Source organism: Schistocerca nitens, chromosome 4, assembly GCF_023898315.1.
Source record: "Schistocerca nitens isolate TAMUIC-IGC-003100 chromosome 4, iqSchNite1.1, whole genome shotgun sequence".
NCBI classification, from domain to species: domain Eukaryota; kingdom Metazoa; phylum Arthropoda; class Insecta; order Orthoptera; family Acrididae; genus Schistocerca; species Schistocerca nitens.
Genome location: NC_064617.1, coordinates 271,366,883 through 271,392,171, shown reverse-complemented (window position 1 = coordinate 271,392,171; position 25,289 = coordinate 271,366,883). Strand labels below are relative to the sequence as shown.

Genomic DNA, 25,289 nt, shown 5'->3' with positions numbered 1-25,289 from the left:
AGGCAGCTCCTTAGCCCCTTTCAGTGTGGATTCCGCAAATTTCGGTCCACAGTCGACAACCTGACCCTCCTCGAGGCGGCTATTCAGCAGGCTTTCCTCCGTCGGCATCACTGTATCGGTATCTTCTTTGATATCAGTAAGGCCTATGATACTACTTGGAGACACTGTATTCTTGCACAACTGCATCAATGGGGCTTTCGTGGCCGCCTCACCATTTTCATTCGGTCTTTCCTGTCTCAGCGGTTTTTTCGGACCCGCGTTGGTAACACACTGTCTGATCGCTTTGAGCAAGAGAACGGTGTCCCCCAGGGCAGTGTTTTAAGCGTTACTCTCCTTGCCATAGCAATCAACAGTATAACGTCTACAGTGAGGAGTCCAGTACAGTGCTCCTTGTTTGTGGACGACTTTGCTGTTTTCTGTTCCTCCTCTAGTGTTGCATCCGCGAGCCGTCAATTGCAACTAACAGTGCGGCGGTTAGAGGAGTGGGCTGCAAAGACGGGTTTTAGGTTTTCTGCCGATAAGTGTGTTTGTGTTCATTTTAATCGTTCTCGTCGTCTTTTTACGTTGCCTGCCTTGCATATGGGGGATACTGTCCTACATTTTGGAGACACAGTGCGGTTTCTGGGCCTAATTTTTGACTCCAAGTTGTCATGGTTGCCACACCTACGCGACTTGAAAGCCAGAACGCTGAAGGCACTGAACATCCTCAAGTGCCTCAGCCACAGGTCTTGGGGAGCGGACAGGGCGCGTCTCCTTCAGTTTTATCGGGCTTTTGTGCGCTCACGGCTGGACTATGGGTGCACGGTATATGGGTCAGCCAGGCCGTCTTATTTGCGGATCCTTGACGCTGTTCACCATGCTGGGATTCGACTGGCCACGGGTGCTTATCGGACCAGTCCCGTACCCAGCCTCTGTGCTGAGGCTGGTGAACCGCCACTTACCATCCGGCGGCAACTCCTGCTGGTGCGCCAAGCTTGTAAGTTTCTTGCAGCTCCCAGCTCGCCTTCTCACCGTCTTGTTGCCCATCCACCTCTGGACCGCCTTTTTTCCCGCCGTCCCCGGGCTACGTTGCCGTTTGGGATACGAGTGCAACGTGTGCTTGAGTCCCTCGGTGTGGAGTCTGTACATCCCCAAATCCTGGGTTTTAACCGCCTGCCACCCTGGTTACTGAAGAGGCCACGTGTGATTTTCGATTTATTGCAGTACAAGAGAGATTGCACTCCCGCCACCGTTTTTAATGCAGCATTTTCTGCTATTTTATCTGAGCACCACGACTATGTAGCTGTTTTTACGGATGGGTCGAAACAAGGGGATTCCGTTGGTTGCTCAGTTGTTTTTCCAGATCGTGTCCTCAAGGTCCGACTGCCTCAGACTTTTACTGTCTTTGATGCAGAATTGTCTGCGATCTTGCGGGCGCTGGAGCAGATGAGACGTTCTTCCTCTCCTAAATTTCTTGTCTGTTCCGATTCCCTCAGTGCCCTTCAATCATTGCACCATTTGTATCCGGCAGTTAAAGTAGTCCAAACCATCCAGGATGCCCTCCTCCGACTACAGCGACTGGGGAAGGTTGTAGCTTTCTGCTGGGTTCCGGGGCATGTCGGCATTGCTGGGAATGAAAGGGCAGATCTCGCAGCCAAGGAGGCGTGTCTTGATCCACACGTAACTCAGTGTGCTATCCCCTTGCACGCACTCACCTCGCTGTTGAGCTCCCGAGTCATGTGTCGGTGGGAGGATGAGTGGCTGGAAGTGACTGACAATAAGCTCCGTCTAGTCAAGCCCACAACGCGTGTGTGGTGTACTTCCTTTCAGCCCCATCGACGGGACGAGGTTCTACTCACTCGGCTTCGGATAGGCCACAGCCCTATGACGCATGGCTTCCTGCTCCGGCGAGAAGACCCTCCATTGTGTGTTGCTTGCGGCGTCCAGGTCACTGTGCGCCACGTTTTACTGGATTGCGTTTTATTTTCTGACCAGCGGGCCGCGGCTGACTTGCCAGCGGACCTGCCAACTCTTTTAGGCAACACTCGGACGAATGTGGTTAAAGTTTTACAGTTCTGTGCCATGTCAAATGTTTTTACAAAGATTTTAGGGAGAGGATTTTAATTTGCTCACTGTGTGACAAGCTCGCCCATATTTTATGTAAGTGGCCAGCCAATGACAATTTCCTGTGTCATTCTTGTTGCTATGTTTTCCCTTTCCTTAGGTTTTACGTTCTTATGTAGTATTTTCCCTCTTTTTCTGCTTTCTTTGAGTGTGTTTTTTCAGTTTTATTAGGTCTCTCCACATTCGTTCCTTTTCATGTGTGTCAGGGCGCTGATGACCTCGATGTTGAGCGCCCATAAACCCCAACACACACACAGGAAAGAGATCGCGTGATAGTACAAAAATTTTCAGAGTTAAATTTACAACGTGCACACGATAAGGAAGAAATATTTGAGAGAATCGAGGAATCCGTACCAAATGACAGATTAAATAACCTAACACAACAATATGGACAGTTAACTACCAAATGTGTCAATACTGAAACCCGAGTCGCGACACTTACGGAAGACGTAAGTAAACAGAAAGAAAAAATAGGTGACTTATCGGAAAGAGTTGAGGAGATTTCAGATAAATTGACAAATCTAAGTTTACATGGGGACAGAGATTCGGATGATACAGCTCCATTACCATTTGCAGAAACCGAAGAGTACCAGAACATAAATAAACATGTTGACAATCAGGGAAAATTTAATGAACGCGTTAAAAGGGAATCTGAGGCATTAAAAAAGCAAGTCAAACAAATTGAAGGCGAAATCGTAGGAAAAGACGGCAAAAGAAATTTAGAATCACAGATACCAGAGGGGTTTGAAGAAGATAATTTGTTTCATTTACGGGACGCAACAAGAGAGCGCCAGGCGCGCGAACTTGACAATAATCGACATTCAAACTGGGACAGACGCGGTAGGTCTTTGTCGCCACGAGGCGAAAACTTTGACTATAAACACTTTTTGACTGTTCGGAAATTTAAAATCTTCCGCAATTCTAAGAATGACATACATCCATGTGCATGGTTAGATCAATTTATGTACGCACTCCCACCAAATTGGCCACTAAGTCACAAACTGGAATTTATGTGTGGATATTTAGAAAACGAACCGGCGACGCGGATGCGCGCACTCATTAGAGATTATAATAATCTAAATGATTTTTATCATGCATTTCTATCGGCATATTGGTCCGAAAACACACAAGACAGAGTCAAACATAGTCTGATTATGCAGCGTAATTTTAAACAGTCTGAGTTCCGCACGCCGGCAGAATACTTTGAAGACATGATTCGAAAGAATCAGTTCCTGTCCAACCCTTATAGCCCGACTGAATTAATTCGCATTTGTTTAACTAAGCTGCCGCAATCCATAAGACAAATTGCTTTAGCTGGAAGATGTAAAGACGACATTGAGACTTTTAAGACTTTGTTACAGGAACTTGAGTATGACAACGACGACGGGACTTCTTGTAACTTTTTCAGTAACAGTAATTACGATAGATTTTCAGAGAAAAGGGATAGTGATCGGAACGGGCGTTATATGGGTAATTTTGAGAATGACAGACGTAACAGACAGGACAATAGATACCAGCCCTATGACAATAACAGACGTTCTAACAGAAATTACACAGACAATTATAATAACAGTAATTCTTACCGGAATGCTCAATCATACGGAAACAGTAATCGGTATCATCAAGACAGAAATTATTCATACAATAATAGAAACTCTTACTACAGAAATAACCAGGGTAGTAGGTCTAACAATAATTTCAGAAGTGGCAGTCGAAATTATACAAGAAGTAGTTATGCAGACAGAGAGGAAAACAGAAATTTTAATAACAGACACAACCAAGAATTTGCATCTAACAGACAGGAAGGACCTAATTGGCATCCTCCGCGTGACAGAAATTCAGAGAGACAAGTGGAAATAGTAGAAATTGATCCGCGAAATGTCGGGAATAATCAAAGACGTGACGCAAACAATCGACAATGACTAGCAGCTTCGGCTTCTGGCAGCAATATAGACGGTTCAGAAAGTAATGACACTACAACTTTACACTACGTACGCCTGGAAGATATGAGAGACATTTTGCTAGGCGAAAAGGAAAATAATGTAGACGCATTTTTACATCCTGTTATTGAAGTATGTGTGGGTAAGAATAAGTTCACTGCAGTTTTAGATTCTGGGAGCCCATTGAACGTCATTAGTGAATCAGTTTTTCGTATATGTGAAAGAACTATTGCCTGTCCTGTGTTACCTATTTCTAAAACTACAATTCGAGGAGCGATTTCTGGAAAAGGTGTGGAAGTTAAACAACAGACCAACCTAAATTTCATTTGTCAAGGATACGAATTGTCTGCTAATTTTATTATTGTTGGTTGGTTGGTTGGTTGGTTGGTTTGGGGAAGGAGACCAGACAGCGTGGTCATCGGTCTCATCGAATTAGGGAAGGATTGGGAAGGAAGTCGGCCGTGCCCTTTCAGAGGAACCATCCCGGCATTTGCCTGGAGTGATTTAGGGAAATCACGGAAAACCTAAATCAGGATGGCCGGACGCGGGATTGAACCGTCGTCCTCCCGAATGCGAGTCCAATGTCTAACCACTGCGCCACCCCGCTCGGTATTATTATTGTTCCATTACTCAGTACACAGATTATATTAGGAATGGAGTTTCTTAACACACATAAGGCAATTTTGAACTTTAAAGAAGGAAGTGTGAATTTGACTGTTGCCGGAATGCCGAAATGTTTGAAATTTTTCGAGTGTTTAGCAAGATCTGAATCAGATACAAAATGTTTAAGGTTTCTTACTTCTGATGTTTTCGTTGAGCATTATGACGACAGTGTGTTTATTCATGACAATGACAATAGATACAGAGACGCGATGGAGGATATAATTAGTAGCGAAGAATTAATTAATGAAAAGGTTAAAAAAGCTGAAGTGCCAGATGACGTTGCAAGAGAAGAGCTGCACCATATTTTGACTTCACATGCTACAGTGTTTAGTCATCACACAGGAACTATACAAGGCTTACAATATTTCTTTAAAGTAAAAGAACACACACCATTTCGCGGGAAAACGTACGCTATTCCTTTGGCTTACAGAGACAAGGTTAAGAATGAACTGCAATACATGTTAGATCAGGGCATTATTGAGCCAGCAGTCAGCCCTTATACCAGCCCATTACACGTTGTTCTTAAAAAGGATGGGTCAATTCGTTTGGTTCTGGATTCCAGACAGATAAATAATATTATTATTCCTGAAACTGACCGTCCACAAAATTTAGATGAACTTCTTCAACATTTCCATGGAATTAAAGTTTTATCCACGATTGATATGCGCGCAAGTTTTTGGCAAATAGAACTCCACCCTGATTGTAGAAAATATACTGCCTTTTTAGCCTTTGGTAACTGTTACCAGTTTCGGAAATTACCGTTTGGACTTACTGTATCTTCAGTAGCATTCATTCGTAGCTTAAATGAAATTTTTCCTGTTTATCTTCGTGACAATATTACTTCATATGTTGACGATATTCTTATTGCTAAATGTTCTTGGAGTGAGCATAACAAAATTTTGGATTCATTATTACGTATTTTTGCACGAGTTGGCATGACAGTGAACTTGGAAAAATCTGAATCTGGTCGTTCTCAGGTGAAATTTCTCGGTCACATTATTTCTACAGAAGGTATTCTTCCTGATCCAGAAAAACTAGACGCTATTCGTAATTATGCTGTTCCTACCACAAAACGTGATGTTCGTAGTTTCCTTGGTGTCTGTAATTTTCTTAGACGCTTTGTTAGATTGGACAATTTGGCCACACCTCGTTTATGTGAACTATCTGGAAAGAATTCTAATTGGTGTTGGGATGAGGAAGCTCAATCAGAATTTGAACAACTTCGTGACGCTTTAGTTGCTGCTCCACTTCTTTCACATCCGGATTTATCTAAAGATTTTTGTTTGGCGACGGACTCATCATACAAAGGCCTAGGTGCACATTTATTTCAAGAGATAGAAGAAAACGGCGTTGTAGTACAGAAGACTATTGCATTTGGAAGTCGTGTACTCTCTAAATCCGAAAAGAATTATTCGATTACGGAACTTGAAGCTTTGGCTGTTGTTTGGGCTTTCACAAAATTTCGCACATTTTTGTTTGGTAGACATACTAAGGTTTACACTGATCATCGAGCTTTGGAATTTCTTATGTCGACAAAATTAACTCATGGCAGATTGTCACGATGGGCGCTGTATCTACAGGAATTTGATTTTAGTATTGTTTACATACAGGGATCTTCAAATATTGTTGCTGATGCTTTATCACGTGCACCTATGGGTTTGAAACAAAGTGCTGAAGAGGACTGCAAAGAAAACCATTATTGTTTGATGTACATTCAAGGTGTTGCGTTTGAGAACTTTATTTCATCTTCGCTCCAGGACATCGCTAAGGAGCAAAATAAGGATCCAATCTGGAAGGACATTAAGGAGAAGTGGAGGAGAAAGGAAAGCGTAGCGATCAGACAGTATTATTTAGTTCGCAATGATATTCTTTTCAAACGAAAATCGGTCGACAACTCTGTTTGGTTAGTTTGTATTCCTGATGAGTGGGTCAATAAATTGATTTGGTACACACATTTCAGTTATGCGCACTTTGGTCCCAGAAAATGCTTTCATAAATTACGAGAAAATTGTTACTTCAGTAATATGGAAATACGTATTCGATCTGTTCTTGCCAAATGCAAATTATGTCAAAAGGCTAAGCCGCCAACTGTTTCTCACAGAGCACCGTTGTTTCCTATCATTCCAGCGAAATTAAAGGACATGGCTGCAGTCGATTTGTTCGGTCCAGTGGTTCGTTCTACTAATGGTTTTGCGTACATTTTCGTAGCAGTGGACTTGACATCAAAATATGTGTGTTTTACACCTTTACGCAAAGCAACAGCTCGTTCAGTATCTAATGCTTTCATCAAACATTTTCTTAAAGAAGTGGGTCATGTTGATAAGGTTATATCAGATAATGGATCACAGTTTCGCTCTAAAATTTGGCTTCGTACTCTACGGCGTCGTAAAATTAAACCAATCTTCATTTCACTTTTTCACCCTCAATCTAACGCTTCAGAAAGATGGATGAAGGAAATCAATAAATTGTGCCGTCTTTATTGTCATCAGAATCACAGAACTTGGGATCAGTATCTTCATATTTTTCAAAACATTCTGAATGAACTTCCTAATGACTCAACCTCTTTACCGCCTCTATTGATATTAAAAAATAAAGTACCAACAAATCGCATTTCTGAAATCTTTCCTTTTCCGCCTTCATGGAAACTGCGGCATTCTGAAGTTGTCAACCTGGCTCTACAAAATATTGCATCTGTGGCTGCTAGAAGAGAGAAATCAGCTAAACATCCTGGTCGTTTAAAAACCTTGTCAGTTGGCCAAAAGGTGTTAATTAAGTCTCATCGTTTGTCTCACAAAGGAAAAGGCTTGTGTCGCAAATTTTTTCTGCTTTATAACGGTCCATATAGAATTCGCAAAATTATACATGATAACACTGTTGAAGTAGAAACTCTTAAATCTCGACGCTCTAAGGGAATACATCACATATCTAACGTTAAAATTTTTGTGGAATGACATACTTTAGAGAAACTAACAGCTACATGTAAACATGCAGAGAATACAAGGATACCGCGCCGTGTTCCGGCGGCGGCACATACTCAAAGCAACAGTCAAGTCGGCGCGCCACACAAGGCAGTCGTTGACCGCAAACAATCGCTTCCTACGTCACGCGCCTACAGCTGATCGAGCGCTCAGTGCGAATGCACTGACAGACGTAAACAAATACACAGTCTAATTTCTCCGACTAAATTCTGTATAAAGCTATGGCGACTTTATAAATTATGTTATTAACGTTCAGTATTTTTCAGGATACGGTTGTATAAAATATTTAAGACCTTCAGGTAAATTCTATGTGTGTCCGACGTTAAGAGGACTTGCTATGGAGCAAATTTCAGGAAGAATGTAATTTCAAAAAAAAAAAAAAAAGAAAAAAAAAAAGGAAGTAAAAAACCAAAAAGGTAACGATTAATTGAGTTTATTTTTCAGGTAACATATTTCCACTTAGGTACGTACTTTAGACGTAATTTGCTGCTCGCGATTACGTGATTCATACTTTGTGCTAAATTTCATGTTCTATGAATTTACTAGTGAAGCGACGTGCTTGCGCACATTAACTGATTTTGACAATGATTGACTAATGAACAGGGTTGTTATTTGTATATATTATGCATTGCTTGGCTGCACTGCTTTTTCACTGATGTCATATTTTTTATTATGTGCCTGCTGTGCTTATTTATTTAAATTATAATTGTCACCCTATTAGTTGTGCTGTTATGTATGTAGGTTACACTTTGTGATTTATCTGCTTGCGCCTTCATGTTTACTTATTAAGATTACATACGAACATTTATTTGCTTATGCTGATATGATGCTAATGACTTGTTTATTACGTAAGATATATGTTTGCTGCTTTTTGTATGGATTGCATATTTACACATTTCTGTTTTGTTGTCATAACTACTCTCCAATTTAGAATATAGCAATGATGATGTACAGTGTACGAACATAGAGTTTAGGTTACACTGTGGTATTAATTATAGATTGTTCGCTTGGCAGAGCCTTGTTGTAGGAATTGTGCTGCATCCACTTGTTGACATTCTGTTCTCTACTGGTATATTTACTCGCTATTGCTTGTTTTGCTTATGCTCAGTGCCTTATATTTTTAAGATAAGAACATGAACTGCTATAATTCGACGAACGACATGAGTACAAGAAACTTCATAGAAGTCACATGAGCTGAGGTTTTATGGAAGCTGTATAAATTTATGCTAATAGGAAGGAAGCTAACGACATGACATACCAAAACTAGGTTTAGACCATTGACAGTTATTACACTGCATTTTTCGTGAGCAATTGAAATAGGAAGTGACACTTGACACAAAAAATACTCCACATGTTTGCTTCTGCTATGATTCTTGAAGTGGTGTACACACTGTGAAATATTATGATCATTCACACTCCGTAATCGTACTTAATTACTGAGAGTTATTCGAACTAAGTCTGTTAGAGGTCATGTATGCATTTCTTTTATTTAATGATGGACAAGGAACCAAAATGTATCTTATAATTTATAATGAGTAGAAAAATTGGGTCAGATGGATTACACAGAGGTTGTGTGTAGACACTGTGTCTTCGGATTGTATGGGATGATGAATTGAAGTTGCACTAGGATTTTGTCTGTACTTGTTCGAGGAGACTGACTAGAGGAAAGAGTTGTTATGGAAGTGAAATGATATTGGTGCTGAGGTTTATATAGTGACGTAGTGAAGAGGTATTATTGAAGTATTAAGATTAAGTGATGATTATTGGAGTTTTCGTGGACAAGAGGTAAGGTAAATGATATTGATGATAAGGTTTATATGTATCGACGTATTGAAGAGGTATTAGTGAAGTATTGAGATTATGCTGATGATTATTGGAGTTTTGGTGGATAAGAGGTAAAGTAAGTGAGGAGCATATTTTTTTTTTTTTTGTTGGTCCATATGGAACAAGGAGGATGAAGATGGCAGACTAGAACACTCAAGTAGAAGGAAGATTGTCTACACACACACTTTGTCAAATCACTAAGCAGTATATACTTTTTTTTTGAGAGAGGAAGCATGTGCATATCTTGGCTCACTGACAGTTGTTCAGCAACCGTACATTTTGATCTGGCTTGGCAAACATTGGTCTAGACATGATGACTATGACGTTGACTTAACTATTATTGACTGTTATACATTGCTGCCACTACTACTTGGTACACATGATGAACATCAAATCTTGGACAGAGTTACATTTACACAGTTAACACTATTCAATTACACAGTAGTACTTAATGTGGATGAAAGATGAGTGAGTGTGTTTTGTGTGTTTTCCTTTCCTAATCCTACCCACCTATCTCCTAAATATTATTTTATTTGTTGGTAGTGGCTTGCACTGACACCCATAAATGTTATAGGTTTACTGGTATTTGTGTATTGTAATAGTTAATAGGACAATTATCTGATATCATTTGTGTGTTTGTTATGATTTGTATGTTTAGTGTAAAAGCATTGTATGTGTATTCAAACTATTGTTCATGCCTGAACTGTCTGATTAGTGATGGTGCTGCACTTTTCAACATGATGTGTGACATTTAGTCATGTTTAATTTCTGCTGATGAACTGTGTGATCAGTGATTGTAAAAATTATGGACTGTTACTTATACCTTTTCTACATGATTGGTGCCACTAGGACATGTTTAATTTCTGCTTATAAACTCTGATGAACAGTGTGATCAGTGATAGTGAATTTTATGGAACTGCTTCTGCTGAGAAATGTGACTTGTTGCTGTGTGTACCTGCTCAACATTGCTGGGTACCACTGATGGACTGCTTCTACTGAAATGATGTTGCTTCTTGCTGTCTGCACCTGGTCAACATTACTGGGTGCCACTGATGGACTGCTTCTACTGAAATGATGTTGCTTCTTGCTGTCTGCACCTGGTCAACATTACTGGGTGCCACTGATGGACTGCTTCTACTGAAATGGTGTTACTTGTTGGTGTCTGCACCTGCTCAACATTGCTGGGTGCCACTGATGGCTGCTTCTACTGAAAAGATGCCACCTGTTGCTGTGTGCACCTGCTCAACATTGCTGGTGCCACTAATGGAACTGCTTATACTGAAATGGTGTTACTTGTTGGTGTCTGCACCTATTCAACATTACTGGGTGCCACTGATGGACTGTTTCTATTGAAAAAATGTTACTTGTTGGTTTTTGCACCTGTTGACCATTGCTGGGTGCTACTGCTGGACCTGTCAACTACTTGTTTCTTGGGCTATGGAAAGCGTTTATGTGAATATCTGTATAGACTGATTTTTTGTGTATTACTGGTTGTGAAAAGTTATGAGACTCTTACCTGCACATATTCGTCATTGCTGACGCTATTGATTGAATTGTTTAACCACATAATACTTGTGTAAACTATTATGTAAAGTCACATGTATGAAAGAATTTGTATTGCTTACTGTATTCTATATAATAGGTTATTGAAAGGTCAGTGCAAAGCCAAAATTTTATCTAGTTATATGATATTTACGTATTAATATTATCTTTTATTTTTGTCTGTACTTTTTTTGACGAATTTGGTGGTATTTTCACCACCAATGCTGGCAAAAATACCATCAAATTCTAGCCGTGGAGGAAGGGCATATGAAAGGTGGCTACACTGAGCCACAGCGCCAGAGATCGCTAGAGAGCATTGTTCCGCCGCCTCCACTGGCAGTGATTATTGAGAACTCGTAGTGGGCAGTGCTTGTCCAGGACTCGTAGTAGTCAGTTCGTGTTCAGATGTGCTAGTAGGGAGTGCTTGCTGAGATGTGATACTGAAAAGTTCTTGTTGAGATGTGATAGTAGCGAGTCGGTGTGGAGAGATTGTAATGTCTAGAGTGCTTTTCATCAATATAAATTAAGGTAACAAACTACTTTTCTTTTCTTTCTCATTATTTCAATGTCCTGAATAATGCGTCATTACAGGTTCAGTCAACAAAGCATCTGGCTTGTGTTCTTGTATTAGAGTGTAATTCTGGTTTTCTTGAGTAATTATGGTATTTCTATTTTCTTTAATTAATTCAGTATAAATGATATTTAAAATTTCTTGTGTTGTTGAAGAAGAACCGTGCCAGATGCGTACGTTGAGTCATACTTCCACACACAGAACAGTTACACTTGTGCTTTGGTTTCGTAGGTTTTATAGTTGCTGGGGACTTAATTAATTAATTGTGTTAATGAAAATTTCCATTTCATTCTTTGTTATTGTTCTATGCAGTCAGATAGCGTAATAATACTAGTCAGGGCCAACCGTTACGAGACTTCGTAATCGAACAGTCAGCTACTAAAGCAAAAGATTAAAATTATTTGCATTCTATTTTAATTAAGCCCCCATGCAAGAGATGTAATTGCAATCACTGCTGTGACCAACATAAAATGTGCTATCATGTTTATTGACTTCCAGAAAGCTTTTGATCGTGTGGATCATAGATTTCTTCATGCCACACTGAAGAAAGTAGGTTTTAATGAGCGCGTCCTAAGTGTGATTAGAAATATCGCAACAGGAATCAGCGCTTGTATATCAGTCAACAGCCAGAGGACAAAGCAGATCCAGATCAGGCGTGGCGTGCCTCAAGGAAGCCCCCTCTCAATGCTCCTCTTCGTGCTGTCTTTAGAGCCTTTTCTCCGCAGTGTTCATGTCAGCCTGACTGGCCTCACATTATCTGGTCACCGAACTGTTATAAACGCCTATGCCGATGATGTCGGAGTCGTACTGCGTAATGCCGAAGACATTTCGAAATTGGAAATACTAATTAAGAAGTACTGTAGCGTCTCCGGAGCGAGTGTCAACGCCAACAAAAGCAAACTTTTAAACCTACGGGGTTTCCAACACACCACATTAGCCTGGGCCACAAAAGACACCCAGTGCAAAGCACTGGGAATAACGCTGACGCCTTGTCCATTGAAAATGGCAGCTATCAATTGGAGAAATACGTCAGGACAAATTCTTGGAACAACAAGAGAAAACCTCTCCCGTAATATGAACCAGGTTCAGAGGGTACTTTTCATTAACACCTGCCTCCTCTCCAAAGGTTACTTTACAGCGCAGATCTTCCCGTTACCAAAAATGATTGGAAAACAGATAATGTCTACCATTGCCAGTTATCTGTGGAGAGGTGAAATATTCCGAGTAGATGCAACAACAGCGACCTTAGATCCCAGGAATGGAGGTTTAGGTTTAGTTGACATTAGAAATAAGGCGTCTGCACTTTTTATAAAAAGGACCGCCACTATCCTTAGCGACCACGCTGACAGCATTACAACTAAATTATTTGAAGTTGTCAGGCCTGCAAGTCTACAGCCACCGGTGAATGTGCAAAAAATAAATAACCGGCTCCAGCACGTTCGAGTATATTTCGTGGAACTCAGCTATCTTGGCAATGCCATAATCAACTCACGACGGATCACGGCCCGCGATATTCTGTGTCATCGAAGGAAAATGGAGGGGAGAAACAAATTAGAAAGCAAATACCCACATTTTGATTGGGACGCCATATGGGAAAATATTCATATGCGTGGTCTTCCATCCGATGTCAAATCAACGTGGTATAAAACAGTGAATGGGACCATCAGCACTAATGAAAGGCTACATGCAATCGGCATTAGCGAAACGAATCTCTGTCTCAAATGCAAACTGATCGATACGTTAGTGCACAGATTAACGTGCGGTGGGAATCTACAAATCTGTAATTGGGTTAGAGAACAACTTGCATTTCTTACGAGGTCTTCGGTAGAAAATTTTCCCCCTGTGACATTCCTCAGGCCTCAGACTCGCTATTTTCCCGCAGCAAAAAACAACTCCGTCCACTGGTTAATGGGACACTATGTGAATTACGTAATTAATCACCTGGGAACTGACAATTCCATTGAGTTTTACGTGAACTTGAAGTTTGCTTTTTATAGAGCCCTGAAATATAAAGATCACAAGAAGAACTACGGCAATATGCTAAAAATAGTATTTGAGCGACTGGGCATTGGTTGACACGCAGCTAAGATAAACACAAATCATTTCTTTAAGCGAATGGACGCTTGTTTTCTAAAAACCAGGAAAAAAAATAAATTACAATCTTACAGCTTCATATTATCATCAATTATAATCTGCTAACACGGAAGGCTGTTTTGTTCATTCCACAGCAGAAGCCTAAAAAACAAAAAAAAAATAAAAAATAAAAAGGAAAAGAAAAAAGAAAAAAATAAGAAAAAAAACAACCACATATCAGCATCGTAGGGTACAGATATTTTTTTTTTACGATTTTATTACTAACATGGAAGTCTCATTTCTTTTAATGGAAGAGTATTTTTCTTCTTTTTTTTATTATTATTATACCTATCAAGAAGACAATAAGGCAATGGCAATAGTGCCTTACCATAATATTTATTTTTTGCATTCAATGAAGTTCCTTCCCTTACAAGAAAACAAAAGCGAAAATAAAACAAACAAATTAATTAAAAAAAATCTAGAACAAGAGCAAACAAATATACACGTTCAGCATCCATTGCTTCATGCTTTACTTTTCTGTTACAAAGAGGCATGTTTTTTGTTGTCAAGTAGCAGTGGGAATAAGGATAAAATATATATATATATATATATATATATATATATATATATATATATATATATATATATATACAAAATAAATAAATACCACACACGCTACAAGCTATCAGCTTCATTTGCTAATGCCTCAACCCGAACTAAATTTTTTGTCTAAAATGAAGGATCACTCGGTTCAGGAGTACGATGAACACAAAGCATTGCTTGCATACTCAGTCAAGAATTTTATAATGAAGCAACTCAGCAACGGGACTGGGGGGAGTCATCACGGCCAGGCCTCAAGTCTCAGACCCCTGCCCGTTTTGCCTCCACCTGCCTCATGCTGCAAAGCTTCTATTCTCCATTAACAAAAAAAATAAAAAAAATAAAAAAACAAAAAATGGTGTAACGGTTTAAATATATATAAAAAAAGAGTGATTAAAAAAAACAAAAGTGGTTAAGGCGAAAAAAAAGGGGTATGATTCCTGCTTTTGGTGCAGGAGGTCCCGGGTTCATATCCCGGACAGGCCCTACTTTTCACTTTCGCGACAACCAAGCACTACGATAAACTTGCGAGTCTCTGAAAGTAAGCCATGCAACGGGACAAACTGCATGTCGGGCCACCGGCCCATCAGACTCTCAGGTGCGTCTTGTGGAAAGCAATCTACGTGCCAGGATTAAGCCGTCTTCGCTTACTTACTGTATATCTATACGTAAAGACTGGCACGTACAACGATTCTATTAGTTTCCCAGGAACTAGTACATCGCATGCAAGTTTGTTAAATCCATGCGCTTCCTGCTGGGAGAAACAGCTGAGGTCGTCTTCTCGCAGTTGAACCCCTTACGTCCCGTTATTAATCCTAGTAGCAAAAGCATAAGCATTTGCAGCGTTCCCCTTTCACGTGTGGACTGCAATTAACAATTTGCATTACATGATCGTAGCGAAAATTCTGCATATACAAAATAAACACGAAGAAAACAATAAATTGTAGAGTGTCTGCTTCGCATGCAGGAAGTCCTGGGTTCAAATCCCAGCTCCTCCAATTTCTGTTTCTCCGTGCAGCAGTACATGAAAACTTTTGCCTATCACCATATTCTATAACATTCAGTGTACAAGATTCTTCCCCCAAGCAAGTGGATTTCGTACAGTTCGACCGCATGGCTGGAGGACGACGACCTGCAAGAGCCTGGGCTGCGATCCCCCCATTGAAATGTTGCTCCAAAGCCTTCGGTATGGCGTGCGGAGTGCATCTGAAACATGTTATTTGCAACTCACCGCGACAACCGTCATTTGTTTTTTCGAGATACTGAAAAATGAAGGGGGCACCCGGGATTGAACCGGGGACCTCTCGATCTGCAGTCGAATGCTCTACGACTGAGCTATACCCCCTTTCACGATCTTTCTATTCCCATAACTTAAGGAAAACTATTATACTCTTCCTAGCTAAAGACGTCTAATCGAGCAAAATATTGCGTAATCATTATCTCTCAGTTATATATTAGCGTTAAACGATATAAATATCAAAAATACTAGACAGTTCGCGCCTGGAGAAAGTGCGAGTCGGCGCCTTCACCTTAATGTCAGAACGCGAAAATTGCACTAGTAGCTTTTTTCAAGCAAGTTCTGTTCGTCCGTTCTCTGTAATCGTTTGGTATCTGATTAAACTGACATACTCGCCTATGGCTTTCGTAAACGAAAATTTCACTGTGACCCCGACGTGATTTGAACACGCAACCTTCTGATCTGGAGTCAGACGCGCTACCGTTGCGCCACGGAGTCGACGCTGCTTAGGTCTTGTCATGAATAGGTTCCTCGAACACTTGCTGTACCGTTCAAACCTAAGAAATAATGACAGTAGGATCCACGAGAGGATCGTCCCAGATGTAGTTGCTCTGGCGGGGGTGTAACTCAGTGGTAGAGTGTCTGCTTCGCATGCAGAAAGTCCTGGGTTCAAATCCCAGCTCCTCCAATTTTTGTTTCTCCGTGCAGCAGTACATGAAAACTTTTGCCTATCACCATATTCTATAAAATTCAGTGTACAAGATTCTTCCCCCAAGCAAGTGGATTTCGTACAGTTCGACCGCATGGCGGGAGGACGATGACCTGCAAGAGCCTGGGCTGCGATCCCCCCATTGAAATGTTGCTCCAAAGCCTTCGGTATGGCGTGCGGAGTGCATCTGAAACATGTTAGTTGCAACTCACCGCGACAACCGTCATTTGTTTTTTCGAGATACTGAAAAATGAAGGGGGCACCCGGGATTGAACCGGGGACCTCTCGATCTGCAGTCGAATGCTCTACGACTGAGCTATACCCCCTTTCACGATCTTTCTATTCCCATAACTTAAGGAAAAATCTTATACTCTTCCTGGCTAAAGACGTCTAATCGAGCAAAATATTGCGTAATCATTATCTCTCAGTTATATATTAGCGTTAAACGATATAAATATCAAAAATACTAGACAGTTCGCGCCTGGAGAAAGTGCGAGTCGGCGCCTTCACCTTAATGTCAGAACGCGAAAATTGCACTAGTAGCTTTTTTCAAGCAAGTTCTGTTCGTACGTTCTCTGTAATCGTTTGGTATCTGATTAAACTGACTTACTCGCCTATGGCTTTCGTAAACGAAAATTTCACTGTGACCCCGACGTGATTTGAACACGCAACCTTCTGATCTGGAGTCAGACGCGCTACCGTTGCGCCACGGAGTCGACGCTGCTTAGGTCTTGTCATGAATAGGTTCGTCGAACACTTACTGTACCGTTCAAACCTAAGAAATAATGACAGTAGGATCCACGAGAGACTCGTCCCAGATGTAGTTGCTCTGGCGGGGGTGTAACTCAGTGGTAGAGTGTCTGCTTCGCATGCAGAAAGTCCTGGGTTCAAATCCCAGCTCCTCCAATTTTTGTTTCTCCGTGCAGCAGTACATGAAAACTTTTGCCTATCACCATATTCTATAAAATTCAGTGTACAAGATTCTTCCCCCAAGCAAGTGGATTTCGTACAGTTCGACCGCATGGCGGGAGGACGATGACCTGCAAGAGCCTGGGCTGCGATCCCCCCATTGAAATGTTGCTCCAAAGCCTTCGGTATGGCGTGCGGAGTGCATCTGAAACATGTTATTTGCAACTCACCGCGACAACCGTCATTTGTTTTTTCGAGATACTGAAAAATGAAGGGGGCACCCGGGATTGAACCGGGGACCTCTCGATCTGCAGTCGAATGCTCTACGACTGAGCTATACGCCCCTTTCACGATCTTTCTATTCCCATAACTTAAGGAAAAATCTTATACTCTGCCTGGCTAAAGACGTCTAATCGAGCAAAATATTGCGTAATCATTATCTCTCAGTTATATATTAGCGTTAAACGATATAAATATCAAAAATACTAGACAGTTCGCGCCTGGAGAAAGTGCGAGGCGGCGCCTTCACTTTAATGTCAGAATGCGAAAATTGCACTAGTAGCTTTTTTCAAGCAAGTTCTGTTCGTCCGTTCTCTGTAATCGTTTGGTATCTGATTAAACTGACTTACTCGCCTATGGCTTTCGTAAACGAAAATTTCACTGTGACCCCGACGTGATTTGAACACGCAACCTTCTGATCTGGAGTCAGACGCGCTACCGTTGCGCCACGGAGTCGACGCTGCTTAGGTCTTGTCATGAATAGGTTCCTCGAACACTTACTGTACCGTTGAAACCTAAGAAATAATGACAGTAGGATCCACGAGAGACTCGTCCCAGATGTAGTTGCTCTGGCGGGGGTGTAACTCAGTGGCGCAGTCGCGCTTGAGACACGGAGCTATTCGGACGTGCTGAGAGCGCTGTTAACCGGTGTGTTTACGAGTTGTGATATTGTGTTGTTTCTACTTTCTGTTGGACGTGCAGTGATTGTTTTCCGTTAATTGTGGTGAAGTCTCTAACCCTTTTCGCTGTTATTATTTAGCGGCCTTGACCGCTTGTAAATTTCTGCTATGGCCAGGTTATTTCCCAGGAAAAGTACCCTCCGCTTTGAATTTGAAAAGTCAACCCGTCACGTACAACCGACGTCACTGGAAATTCATGATTGGATAGTGGACGTTATTGGTATCAGTTCTGATCAGGTGCACACTGCGTATTACGACATGGAGCAGTATTGTTTTTTTGTCAAATTACTGAACCCTGTGTTGCTGGATAAGATACTCATGAAGCATGGCGGGCGAGTTGAGTTCCGACATCGGGACAACTCTGTAAGTACCGTTACCGTTACTAATGCCGATGTAGAATATAAAAATGTACGTATTTTTAATCTGCCCCCGGAAGTTGAAAATTGTTATTTGAAAGATGTGCTAAGCAAGTATGGGGATGTCAAACAGATTCGTAATGAACGCTGGTCTAGCCAGCATCGCCTGCAGTGTTTCAGTGGTGTTCGGTCAGTAGATATGCATGTGAAGGTCAATATTCCTTCCCATATTATGGTTTGCGAATACAGGGTTCAAGTTACGTACTCTGGTCAAACTTTGACGTGTCACATCTGCAATGAGAGTGGCCACATGCGTCAAGATTGTCCCAAACGGGTTTTCGTCTTAAAAAATTCCTTACAGCAACGGAAACGGTTAACGCTCGCGGAGATTATTACCGATAATCAAGCGGCAGAAAGTGCTACAGCCGGTGGTGCATCTGCGTTGCATGAACCGGAAGTCGTGCGCATTGAGGAATTTCCAACCCTGCCTCGGAAAATTACGGACGAACCGACACTTGCGACCGGAGACACTGCTACCAACAAACGGCGTAGGACTTGTGACGGTAGTAGTTCTGAGGACGAAGCCCACAATACACCAGAATCAAAGAGACAAGACTCGCAGGAACGTAGATCTGATACTAAGTTCTTAAAAGGTCCCGTTCTAGTAGACGATTTTTCCTCTGGCATGTCACATAGTGACATTTCAGCTGCTGTCGCGGCGTCGCAGGGTACGGATGGTCGGCCCTCCGACCAACCACAGCACCAGGTTCCGGTGGACCGACCGACATGTGAACAGCAGGTCGCTGCAGGGGCTCACCACGGCGTAGACAGTTGTGATAGTAAACAGACCACACCTTTGGATGAGGATGCCGGACAGCCAACGGCGGCGGCTCGCGACACGGCAACACAACAGGAATGTTGTCATAACACGGAACGCGAACATAAACAGCAGTCGGTGTCGGAAACTGTCAACAAACCACTTCATGTGGAGTTTGATGACAAACGTGTTGATAGCGAAAGTACTTCCGCAGCTGGTTTGCCGCCGGAGGACACGCCGCGAGTGATTCCGGCCGTAGTGTCGGGACCGTCGTCGGCCGTTGACATTCCCCACGACCCGCCCACGCCGCCGTCTGCCGAGATGGCTCATAGTGGGCGCCGCAGGAACAGAATCCAACCAAATGTGAACGTTGTCCGAAAGAAAACTAAGAATAAAGATGCCGGGGGCAAACACAACGAGCATGACTTGGCTTTACAACCGGATACACAAATGGAATGGCATGACGATCCGACCGTTGGCGATGATTAATTCATCCCCCTTCCTGCATAGGTCTCAGTATGTCACAGGCTTATAAAATAACAACGTTAAATATTAACAAGATCCGATCCGACGTCAAGGTACGTGCTCTACAACAATATCTTTACGAGTCGGATACAGACGTCGCCCTTTTACAAGAGGTGGCCTTGCAGCAAATAAACCTTACCGGTTTTGTTGCAATAATCAATTCTTCCCCGGAAACGAACGTGGGGACTGCCGTCTTAATTAGGGAAGGTATTCCAGTTGCCACCATTGAAAGATTAGAATCCGGTCGAGGACTGAGTGTCAATATTTTTGGCGTTACTGTTATTAATTTGTACGCGCCTTCCGGGAGTACTCGAGCTGACAGAGCACGCTTTTATAAGGAAGATATCATTTATTTACTGCGGAACAATCCTACGCAGCTGATCATTGGAGGTGATTTTAATTGTGTATTGTCCAGAAAAGATCAGACACCAAATTTTAATTATTCACCTGATTTAAACCGTCTTGTTTATGATCTTAAACTCAAAGATACCTGGGAAGCTCGGTACCCTACTTTAGTGAGGTACACACACATCGTTGGAAACTCCTGTAGCAGGATCGACAGGATTTATGTGTCTGATAATTTAACAACTAACTTATTAACTGTAGAAACTATTCCTACCAGCTTCTCAGACCACAGTGGCGTGGTTGCGTGTATCAACTTACAACAACAGCCCACGCGCTGGTTTAAAAATCAGTGGCATCTTAATCTTTCATTATTAACCTACTCAGATCTGGAGGAGGCCGTCAGGCGTGCTTGGGACCAGTGCCTCCGCACTATTCATGCCTTCCCTAGCATTATAGCATGGTGGACCTATAAAGCGAAGCCCAAACTGCGCAGGGTTCTTATGTACTTTGGTATTGAACGGGCTACTGGAATTCGTAGGACAATGGAATTTTATTACTCCGTCTTAAGAGATTTGTATGACAGAGCGGATGCCACGGCTACTAGAATAGGGGAAATTCAGAGAATCAAAGCTAAATTACTCAGTCTGAAACGGGAGCAGTTAGAAGGACTAAAGGTTCGATCCAAAGTTAAATCAGTACGCGCAGACGAAACGGTGGCCTTGTATCACCTTGTCAAGCACGCGAAGAATAGAAGGAGGGCTTTCATTGATGAACTTAAACTCGAAGATGGCACGACGGTCACAAATCAACGCGATATCGTCAGAGAACTTTACAGCTACTTTGTCAGGACTTATACTTCAAACGCTCCCCATGCAGACAGCGCTTCTCAACTCCTTGAAGTTCTTTCTTCGAGGATAACTGCAGACGAAAGTGACAGTCTTTCTTCGGGTTTCAGTCACGAAGACGTTTTCGACATCATCTGCAGTTCCCCTACTAACAAGTCCCCTGGGCCTGACGGCCTTCCCATTGAATTTTATAAAAAGTTCTGGCACATACTAGGAGAAAAGATCACAGACATGGTGAACGAGGTCTTGCAGGGGCAGTCTGTTCCAGGAGAGTTTAAGGAATGTAAAATTGTTCTCCTCCCTAAGACCAGAGGTGGAAAATCTGTAACAAATCTTCGGCCGATATCACTACTGAATTCCGATTACAAGATTGTAGCTCGTGCAGTTAAGATGAGGTTTCTGCCGCTCACTTCCAACCTACTTTGCAAACAGCAGACATGTGCTTTTCGGCGGACTATACTGCAAACGGTCGCCTTTTATAGGGATATTATTGCGTTAGCTGACGCCAGCAACGTAAGATGTGGTCTGCTCTTTCTCGATTTTTTTAAGGCATTTGATCTTGTCAATCACACGTACCTACTAGAGACACTGCGGCGCTTGGGCTTTTTACCGTCCGCGATCGCAATGATAAAGAATGTGGCCATCGGAATCACTGCAAAAATTTCCGTAAATTCGCAACTCACGAAACGGCTCCTAATCGACAGAGGGGTCCCTCAGGGCAGCCCCTTGTCGATGTTGCTGTTCGTCATTTCGCTCGAGCCGCTCCTCACGCACCTGCAGGCGAAGCTTAGTGGTTTAACGATCTCAGGAGTGAAGTCCGTAACAGGAGCCTATGCGGATGATGTTGGGATTGTTATCAGAGATCAGTCTGACGTCACTGAGCTTGAAGCTGTCCTCAAGACCTACTGTCAGGCGTCTGGAGCACACATAAATGAACAGAAAAGCAAGTTTTTAAATCTGCGGGGCCTTGATCGTCTTCAAATTTCATGTGCCACACACGTCAGTGAACTTAAAGCTCTAGGGATAGTGTTGAAGGCGTCAACATTAAACATGACGGCAGCGAACTGGAGGGATGTGGCTCAAAAAATCAACGGTGCGGTAATTGATAACTACCACAGAAGTCTGAACCAATTTGACAGAATTACGTTGATTAATACGTGTGTTTTATCTAAGGCCTTCTACACGGCGCAGGTTCTTCCTCTTCCTGCAGGAGTGGCTCAACATATCATGTCAACGGTTACGAAATTTCTATGGAAAGGCGAGATCTTTCGTGTATCTGCACGAACAGCAGCGCTACACCCTACGCATGGAGGGATGGGATTGGTTGACATACGGCGCAAAGCACTGGCTCTGTACGTGTCACGTACGGCGGAAATCATACAGAAGGAACCTCATGGTCTTACGGCACAGTTATTTCATGCTGTCCGGCCACACAGTCTTGACCCTCCGCTGAATGTTCAACCTATTTGTTACCGGCTTAAGCATATCAGAGAGTATTATCTCGAGTATAGCTACCTTAGTCACCAGTTACGGCAAACTCAGTCTTTAACGGCAAAAGCCATTTTGGCGGAAAGGAGGGAACACGAAAGCCAGAATCCGATTGTTAACAAATATAGTGGAGTAAAATGGGATACAGTATGGCGAAACGTTGGTTCCACTGTTTTGAGCTCGGATGCTCGTACTGCGTGGTACAAAGCAGTCAATAATATAATAAGTACCAATGAGCGACTCCACCGGATAGGACTGAGTGCTACCGACCTCTGTCTTCACTGCGACCTCCTAGATACCGTGCTGCACAGGTGCACCTGTGGGGAATGTCTCCACAACTGGAACTGGATTCAGCAACAAGTCGCACTTATCACTCGCAGTGTTCCCGGCAATGTCCAGGCGATGATGATCTATCGACCTGATTTTAAGTTTTACCCACAGACGAAAAATAACGCTGTGAGCTGGTTACTGGGTAATTATTCTAGTTATATCTTTAACAAACTTGGCGATGATGATCCTGTCCAATTCAAAATGCATATGGCAATCGAATTTCACAAAACACTTCAATACAAGAATCATGGCAAGAACTTTGGAAATATGCTTAAAATTGTCTTCGAGCAAATGGGAATAGGGTAGTGTACCGGGTATGTGGGGGTGAATTGGGACACGGAGCACCTGTAGTGCCGCGAAGAGGCCCCACTGCTTCTGCGGTCGTGTCCTGACTTCAGCCACTGCGCCTCGGTACCTCCCTCCAACGGTGAACATGGATCAGCGGAATACACTTGGATCCGAGATGAGACACAATAATGTTTTTTCTTTCTTCTTGAAAAAATTGTTCACGGTGCTCCCCAAAGGAGGGGATTTGTTTATTTTTTCTTTAAAAAAAATAAAGAAAAAGAATACAAAAAAAATTTCAAAAAAGAAAACATAATGAAAAATTAACAAACACTTTAAAAACAATTGCAAACATAAAACATAGAACAAGTATAGGACAATTATCAACAAATAATGGGAAAATATTTAATAGAGCTGTGGAACAAAGTTGCATAAGAAAAAAAAATTAAAATTGAATAAAAAAAAAAAGTGGTTAAGGCGTCTGACTAATAAAAAAAATGGATAAGGCGTCGGACTTCAAAAAAAAAAAAAAAGTGGTAGAGTGTCTGCTTCGCATGCAGAAAGTCCTGGGTTCAAATCCCAGCTCCTCCAATTTTTGTTTCTCCGTGCAGCAGTACATGAAAACTTTTGCCTATCACCATATTCTATAAAATTCAGTGTACAAGATTCTTCCCCCAAGCAAGTGGATTTCGTACAGTTCGACCGCATGGCGGGAGGACGATGACCTGCAAGAGCCTGGGCTGCGATCCCCCCATTGAAATGTTGCTCCAAAGCCTTCGGTATGGCGTGCGGAGTGCATCTGAAACATGTTATTTGCAACTCACCGCGACAACCGTCATTTGTTTTTTCGAGATACTGAAAAATGAAGGGGGCACCCGGGATTGAACCGGGGACCTCTCGATCTGCAGTCGAATGCTGTACGACTTTTTTTTTTTTTTTTAAACCTTAAATTTCTTTCCTTATCCATTTTTTTTTGTTTTTACTAATTTTCCGAATGTTGTTTTTGTTTATTCCCTTTATGTCTAATTTCTTTGTTCGTTGTAAGTTGTTTATTCGTTTGTTTGCTATCCATCTTCGTTGTTCGTTTTCTTTCTTCTGTTCTGCAGGTTTGTTTTATTCAAAATACACCAAATGATAGATGCCGTCAAAAGAACTGCTACTGGGAAGGAAATATTCTTGAAATTCAAACGTTGCCATATGCATAAACTCCAGGGGACAAATGAATGTCTTTGCAGAGAGGATAACCTTCGACTGTAGTACTGGAAAGACGAATTGTCGTAAGAGATGTTCCACCTGTCCATGTCCTATGGCATCTCAAGTACGACGTGAAGAAAATTTTGAAATGTTGACTGATACCGGTGTCCATATTGGTTGGTTGTGCGCCAGTGTTGGGTTGAGAGATATACTTGAAAATCTAAGACATTAGGGGCACTGCCGGACAAAATATAGTTGATAAAATGTCCCACGAGCCATAGATAACTGTTATGTTTGGCAGCCGGGAAAAGCCGGAAATCTGGCCGCAGAATATCTTGTATCGGAATCGCATGAGGCGCAGTCCGATTAAGCACAGCGAGTTTTTTGCGCGTCCAGTTCCAGATGTGCACTTGGTCTTTGCAGACAAACAGATGTGCAAGAGTCGCAACCATGTGGCACAAGTCGCAGTAGGGACTCGGTGCAAGATTAATCCTGTGCCGCTTTTCTGGCGTCGGAACAGTTTCAGTGACCACGTCATACCATTTGGAGCGAACATCTGTCGGAAGCGTCGGATTGTGAATGTTAGTCCAAACGAGGGACCAATTGCACGCCGGATACTTCTTTTCCAAGGGGCCAGGCAGTGACGGCCGAAGTAAGTGGCGGTACAGTTGAACTGTCGGCTTCTTGAAAAGCTCGTCGTCGAGATAGCTAGTTTCAAGACAATACAGTGCTATATGCTGAAAGTGCGGGCTGACGTGGCCAATGTCCACAGGCGGAGATAAGTTGCAAGGGCGGGACAGCTGATAGAGCCGCTTCGTCACGGTGTCCTCGCTGGCGGTGAGTATCCGCCGTGAGCGTTTCAGATACAGCGCCAGGGCGTGAATGCCGGGGTTCTTCAAGCCTAGGCCTCCCATATCGCATGGCAATGCTGTCGTGGTGAAGGAAACCTTAAAAATATTGAGCTTCCAGACGTACCAGGCGGCAGCCGCTAGAAGT

At 42.4% G+C, this 25,289-nt stretch overlaps 8 non-coding genes across 8 annotated transcripts; 2 read left to right on the top strand and 6 right to left on the bottom strand.

Moving 5' to 3' along the window:
• Positions 1-15,567: 15,567 nt before the first annotated feature.
• Positions 15,568-15,639, bottom strand: Trnac-gca (transfer RNA cysteine (anticodon GCA)). The gene has a single exon. It is a non-coding gene; the product is annotated as a tRNA-Cys (tRNA).
• Positions 15,640-15,957: 318 nt separating this feature from the next.
• On the bottom strand, positions 15,958-16,029 carry Trnaw-cca (transfer RNA tryptophan (anticodon CCA)). Its single transcript has one exon. It is a non-coding gene; the product is annotated as a tRNA-Trp (tRNA).
• A 118-nt stretch (positions 16,030-16,147) lies between these two features.
• Trnaa-cgc (transfer RNA alanine (anticodon CGC)) lies at positions 16,148-16,219 on the top strand. Its single transcript has one exon. It is a non-coding gene; the product is annotated as a tRNA-Ala (tRNA).
• Positions 16,220-16,494: 275 nt separating this feature from the next.
• Positions 16,495-16,566, bottom strand: Trnac-gca (transfer RNA cysteine (anticodon GCA)). Its single transcript has one exon. It is a non-coding gene; the product is annotated as a tRNA-Cys (tRNA).
• Positions 16,567-16,884: 318 nt separating this feature from the next.
• Trnaw-cca (transfer RNA tryptophan (anticodon CCA)) lies at positions 16,885-16,956 on the bottom strand. The gene has a single exon. It is a non-coding gene; the product is annotated as a tRNA-Trp (tRNA).
• Positions 16,957-17,074: 118 nt separating this feature from the next.
• On the top strand, positions 17,075-17,146 carry Trnaa-cgc (transfer RNA alanine (anticodon CGC)). The gene has a single exon. It is a non-coding gene; the product is annotated as a tRNA-Ala (tRNA).
• A 275-nt stretch (positions 17,147-17,421) lies between these two features.
• Trnac-gca (transfer RNA cysteine (anticodon GCA)) lies at positions 17,422-17,494 on the bottom strand. The gene has a single exon. It is a non-coding gene; the product is annotated as a tRNA-Cys (tRNA).
• Positions 17,495-17,812: 318 nt separating this feature from the next.
• Positions 17,813-17,884, bottom strand: Trnaw-cca (transfer RNA tryptophan (anticodon CCA)). Its single transcript has one exon. It is a non-coding gene; the product is annotated as a tRNA-Trp (tRNA).
• Positions 17,885-25,289: the final 7,405 nt, after the last annotated feature.